The sequence below is a fragment of the Pongo abelii genome, chromosome 11, assembly GCF_028885655.2.
Source record: "Pongo abelii isolate AG06213 chromosome 11, NHGRI_mPonAbe1-v2.0_pri, whole genome shotgun sequence".
Lineage (NCBI taxonomy): Eukaryota > Metazoa > Chordata > Mammalia > Primates > Hominidae > Pongo > Pongo abelii.
In genome coordinates, this window is record NC_071996.2 from 112,495,718 (window position 1) to 112,502,700 (window position 6,983).

General features: G+C 39.7%; 1 pseudogene; it reads left to right on the top strand.

Moving 5' to 3' along the window:
• The first annotated feature begins 1,589 nt into the window (after nucleotides 1–1,589).
• On the top strand, nucleotides 1,590–4,052 carry LOC100438571 (gamma-crystallin F-like; annotated as a pseudogene).
• Nucleotides 4,053–6,983: the final 2,931 nt, after the last annotated feature.

Genomic DNA, 6,983 nt, shown 5'->3' on the forward strand with positions numbered 1-6,983 from the left:
CAGTGTTTGAGAAGAATTTTAGAAATCAGATATTAACTAGAGTAAGACTGTGGAAAGAAATATTCAATTATTTTATTCAAAGCAGCTGTGTTACATCCTTGCTTTCTAAGAAAAGGTGGTTTAATTATCTAAACACTTACTAAGATAGGCGCTTGAAAGAAATTTCTCTAAGGAGCAAATATAGTGAAGGTAATTTACATCTGAGCAAACAGTTGCTTTATCCTTTAAATGGTAATTTGGGAATGCAACAGCAAGTCTGACGTACTTTTCTGTATCCTAATTTACAGTTTTTAAAAATAGAATAAACATAAAGCCAGTCTATTTTTGCAATTGCTATCTAATATCTGTTTTTCCTTCTTTGGTGACAAATAGAAATTTATGATAAAGACGACCTCTAAAATCTCTGAGATCTCTAAACTGAACATCTTCATTTTGTATAAAAGGATGCCAGTATAATTTTGTGAATTATTATCATAAGGTTAATTATATGTAAATGCATATTATACATTATATTTAAAAACTCACAGACCAAATATTTTAAATATATTACAAATATTCTATTACAGTGTTTTTAGAAACCAATGTTTTTAATTTTATAATTTTAGTTCTCTTTTGAGAACCTTGGTACTTTTCTATGATCAGTGTTAGGAAATTGCAACTGCCTTTTACTGAGACAAACTCAATTACAGAGTTCATATAACTTAGAGTGAGAAGATAATGGCTTTAAATATTTTATCCTCAGAATGGCTTAAAAACATACTTCAGGAAGAAATCCAGTTATTAGGAAATTCATTACTTGAATTTTGTCTTGGGAATAGTTTCAATATTGATCAAATGGTTCAAATAATAAAGCAGTTGGAAGAAGTAGGTTTTCCCAAATCCCTTTGGGTAAACATGCTACGAGCCTTTAGGAGAAAGTACTTTTGAGACCCTGGTGATTCAAGTATTTCATTTTCTTCACCAACATACTTAGTAATGCATTCTTTATTTGACAGCAGTTGAATTCTTCATTTTACTTTGCATTATTTTCTGTGACTATTTGTGGGTCCCACCCCTCTACCCCCAGAGCATAGAGGAAAAGCTTAAGTGCTTTAGTAGAGCTTTTGGGGAGGAGAGGATAAATATAGATTTTAAAATAATATTCCTACTAAGATTTATGCCAGATTTTAAAATAATATTCCTACTAAGATTTGTGCCTAATGTATTTTATGTTATTTATCTTCTTTTGTTCATACAAAAAAAGAAAAAATTTTTTCCATGATTTCTTAACTAACATATGTATTATATATAATATATAATATATATTATATATTTATATATATCCGTCTATATGTACACATATATATATAGACAGACATGCTATTTATTTTCAGTCTTAATGGGAAGTTTTACTTAGGGATCTGTTCCACACAAAGCTATATACGTTAGATTAAAAGTAAAGTTGAAATTTAAAAAGCATCATGAATAACTGTATTAATCATCAATGATTTTAAAAAATAAATCAATCATCCCTTAATCCATCTTCAAACAATGACAACACCCGACAATGCCGCCCCACCCGCTCTGCCCCGCCGTGCGCCCAGCCAGCCATGGGGAAGGTGAGCCCAGCCCACGCCCAGGGCTCCGGGAGCTTCCTGCATGGCGGGGGCCGGAGACTGGGGTAGGGGCAGGCCTGTGAGCCCTCGCCTTGCCTCGCCTTACCTTGCAGATCACCCTGTACGAGCACCGGGGCTTCCAGGGCCGCCACTACGAATGCAGCAGCGACCACCCCAACCTGCAGCCCTACTTGAGCCGCTGCAACTCTGTGAGCGTGGACAGCGGCTGATGGATGCTCTATGAGCAGCCCAACCACTCGGGCCTCCAGTACTTCCTGCGCCGCGGCCACTATGTCGACCACCAGCAGTGGATGGGCCTCAGCGACTCGGTCCCCTCCTGCCGCCTCATCCCCCATGTGAGTGCAGTCCCACCCGGGCCCTTCCGTGCCCTCGAGTCGCATCAGTGATCCACATGGATGATTCACACGACAGGCGATGGGATGGGATGGCAGCCTTCTTTTTTCTGGCTCTAACTATATTCTCTTTTCCTTTATTAACATCCGTAAGGTTTCCTCCCACTGAAAAAGTATGTGATGCAGTGCTTTTAACTGAACATTTTATTTTATTTTGCTAAAGTCAGATTCATCTCTACTGGGAATAAGTTGTGCATGGCATTAGCTCAGAGCGTCTATGCCACAGGTGATGAATGAGCAACAGAATTCCTTGCTCTCAGGTGGTCCTAAACTAGGTACTTGGCTATTTCTTGAAGAGTACCTATGCTCGGTACTCTTCACCTATGAATTAGGACTAATAAGAGTAGTTCCTTTCTGAGGTTGCAATGAGGGTGAAAGGAGGGCACCTGGCACAGGCCAATCCCCACCCCCGAGTATTAACTATTATTATGAACATCAAGGGGCTCTCAAGTCCTGCCTTCCGATTGGGCAAACCAGTAACCAACAATGAGATTCCAATAGCTCCTGCAGGGCCCACTGTTACCTAAATGAAGCCCCAGGAGCCTGGAATTTCACAGTTAGGGATTCCCTAAGTTGACTGTGACAGAGTCCCGGGAAAATGAACCACTTTTGTGAAGTCTGAAATCCCCTCACAGGGTTTTTAATAGCTTGATAAGGACCCAGTCTGGCATTGGAGCCCAAAAACTTAGATTTCTAATTTCAAGTTCCAACTCTTCTAATTACAGACTGTAAGATCCAGTCTTTAGTTTTCTAGTAAAAGGGGAAAAGGCTTTAACGTTGCTCCACATGTTCCCGGGTGTTGTGAAGAACAAATGAAGCAACATGTCAGTCCTTTGCAAACACGGAATGCTGACCAATGTAAAATACCTTATTAGCAGTTGTGCATACCACAAGAGGAATTGCTTTTGAGAATCTCTCCTAAAGAGGGTTTTAGTGGTGGAAGAGGAAACATATTGCGACAAGGGAAAGAAACAAGCAGATGAAGGAAGAACAGCTCAAGAGAGAAAGGCAGAAATAGCTCAGGAGAAACAGCCTAACTTTCCATTTTTCTAAAGATTTTATACTCTTTGATGCTGTACAGGCCTCTTTCAAGATCTTGAACTTCCATTTTTGGTTATTACCTAAAACTGATTTGCAGGAGCACATGTTGGAGCTGAGAACTGAAGCCTAGTCTTTGTGATGGCTCTTGCTTTTCAGCATGTTAGAGCAGCAGGGCTTAAAGCAGAAAGGCACAGATGAAGGGATTGCCCAGGCTGGACTCTCTTCCGGAATTGCCACCAATCTGTGCCTTGCCTGGGTAAAAGCAATTCAACCTCCTCTCCCTTTAGCTCCTAATGTTACTGAGATTCAAAATAATACCTGTTGCCAGGGACACATTTATCTTTTTGTTTAAAATCTGATTATTTTGTATGTCCTACAGGGAGAGCCCCAAACCACCACATGTCTATAAAGGAGAGAACGAAACAAATACATAAAATACCTGAAAGTGGTCCTGAGCAGAACCAGTGTGTCTGTTCATGTAGATTGTACCAAAAGCCCTAGGGAGCATCATTCATACCAAATGAATGGGGAATGATGCCCTCTTGAATTTCACAGTGGATAACATGCCCAGCTATACATAGCGCCCCTGGTATTAGCAATCTCTTTCTCTTAGTTTGCTCACCTTTGATACAGCAAAGATTTTTTTTAAGTCCATTCCCCAGGGGTGCCTGCTGAAATGAGGTCAGGTTTTCTGACTTTCCCTCATCTGCTGTTTGCTGAACCCCCAGGTCAGCTCCCACAGGCTCAGGATCTATGAGCAAGAGGATTATAGGGGCCAGATGGTGGAGATCACTGAGGACTGCTCCTCTCTTCACGACCACTTCCACCTCAGTGAGATCCACTCCTTCAATGTACTGGAGGGCTCCTGGGTCCTCTATGAGCTGCCCAACTACTGGGGGCGGCAGTACCTGCTGAGGTCGGGGGACTACAGGCGGTACCTCGACTGGGGGGCCAAGGATGCTAGAGTGGGCTCCCTAAGGAGAGCTGTGGAGCTCTACTGAAATATTTGTACTCTATCCTTTGCTCCATCTGGAAACTAATAAAATATTTCCTGTGTGTTCCATGCAGTAATGTATCCTCTGTTCCTTTCAGCCTCCTTGGAAGGGCTCAGCAAAAATCATGCTGGGAATCATGTGGATTTTCTTGCATGTATCAGTGGAAAGAGGGTGTGAGGCAGCAGTTAAGAGCACAGCCTCTGGGGCCAGAATGCCAGGCCCAACTCTACTTACTAGTTATAGTTGTGGGGCAAGTTACTTAGCATCTCTGACCATCAGTTTCCTAATATGTAAAAATGGGGGAAATAATACTCTTCCTCTCACAAGGTTGTGATGAGATTAAACCTTATTAATGAGGTTAAATGGATTACATGAGTTAACACTTTTAAATCACTTCCTATAGCTTTGCATATGCTCATTTCTAGGAAGCTGTTCTGTAAGCTTGGTTGTGAAACATCTAGTCCCCTCCTTGGTACTCGTTTCTTAGTAGAAATCCCTTTAGGCAATTGCATTAAGTAGGTTGGCTAAGTGAAATTGCATCAGAGGGAGATAGGGATAGAGATAAATTTGTTAAGATACCATGTCTGACACATCTGAGGTCTAAAAATATGTGACTGACTGAATAGATTTATTAATATTTATGTGTCCAGAGCACAAATAAAGAAAGAAAGTGCCATCTTAATAAACAGCCTTAAGGAACTCTTCAAAATACAGTTCTCCTTAAGGGAGCTACAGAACACTCAGGCAGTGTGCAGTGGTAAAAACAAGCACACAGTACAGTAGTAAAGGCAGAGGGTACATGACCAGGAAAATAAAATTCAATAATGAAAAGCTCATCATTGGCTGTGACGATATTGTCCTCAAACTTAAATAAATCTTTATGACATCTAGTTTATGAATCAGCATTTGATAATCATAACAATAAGAAAGAAAAAGGAAATTTATGGGGACTAATTTTGTAACGGAGTTCAATATCCTTGCACAAAGATAGAGTTCATCAAATGAAATCTATTTCAGTATTCTATCATACCAAAAGGTTTTCTTTAAGTCCAAATCCTAAATTGTACATGCTTATATGTAATCAAGAAAAACCAAATTTCTTCTCAGCTTAAGAGTTTGCTGTAACTGCGCAAATGGCAACCTCTTCTTGAAATAAGTTTATGATGAATTAAATGGCCATGATTAAGATGGAACCACTAGAAACTATTTTCTGCTTGAGTAAAAATATCAATCAGCTACCAAATACGTTACTTCCGAAACTCTGAACATTAAACGGATAAAGTAGCTAAATTTTTTAGGTCTAACATTTTACTTACCTCACACATATGCATGCTCCAAGATATTTGCAGATGCTCTAAGAGCATTTAGAACAGCTCTGCTAGCCACATGTAGCTCTGAACACTAGAAATGGGCCTAGTCCAAATGAAAATGTTTTAAATGTAGAATACCCACTAGATTTCAAAGAATTTGTACGAAAAAGAGTGCAAATATCTCTTTATTATCATGTCACAGAATTTAATGTTGAAATAAATTTTGGAATATATTAGGTTAAATTAAATATATTGTTAAAGTTAATTTTACTTGTGCTTTTAACTTTTTTTTTTTTTTTTTTTCAGGCAGAGTTTCGCTCTTGTTGCTCAGGCTGGAGTGCAATGGCTCAATCTCTGCTCACTGCAATCTCCACCTCCTGGGTTCAAGCGATTCTCCTGCCTCAGCCTCCCAAGTAGCTGAGATTACAGGTGCCCGCCACCACGTCTGGCTAATTTTTTGTATTCTTAGTAGAGATGGGGTTTCGCTATATTGGCCAGGCTGGTCTCGAACTCCTGATCTCAGGTGATCCACCCGCCTCAGCCTCCCAAAGTGTTGGGATTACAGGCATGAGCCACCCCGCCCAGCTACTTTTAACTTTTTTAATGTAGCTGCCAGGAAATTGAAAATTACATTTATGACTCTATTTCTATTGGGTGGTACTGACCAAGATACCTAGACGAAAAAGGAATACCTGCAATTTATATTCAGATACAGCTCAGCCTTCAGCATTTTAGTTCAAGATGTTTTATCCTGAAAATTAAGTTACATAAAATCCTGAAATCTACCCTCCTATGAGATGTTCAATTAAATTATAATTTTCAGCTGTTACTGATTGAGGCTATGGGGAAGGAGTGAGGTCAAGCCTTGTCTCCTTATGTGGTTGTTCCATTAGCTACAACAAATTAAAATTTCAACAATACACACGGGTTCTTCAGGCACCAGTCACTTCTTAGCGAATTCTACCCACTTTCCCTCTCCCTATCCAATGATGACCCTTCAATTATGAAATGTTCATTCTGGAGACAAATGATTTGCTTCCCATACTAAATTCTAAACTTCTACAAATAAGGATAATGTCTCAAACACACTGGTATCTTCTCAAGGATGTAGCAGAGTGTGCCTGGCACAAAGCAAGCCCAACAGTGTTGAATGAATGCACTCATAAAAGGAGGAATCATTCGTGAATCAATGGTTTTGGAGGATTTAGGATAAGATAGTTTCATATAAAACATTAGATTATGGAAAAAGAGTGCCTTGACCTAACTGAGGCAGGAAGGGGAAACCTAAATGCTTTCAGTGGCCAAGAAGGTAATGGGAATGTAAGGAGTGGCTGGTATATACTGGTAAGAAATGGTGTGTGTGTGTTGGGGGTGGGGGTCTGTAACTAACTTGAGAGCACATGTTCCCACTAAAAGCATTGTGACTTAACAATTTTAAAACACATGGAAAATGTGATTTAGCTGAGCCTAAGGCTTCTCTTTTGCTATCTCTGAGCAGATAAAATCTCCTCTAAAAATGAACACCTCAGGCAAACAACGACAAAACCAAATAAACAAAACAACAAACAAGCAGGCTTATGAGGTTTTCATAAAGGACAATCATTGGGAATCAGTCCTTTACATTCATCA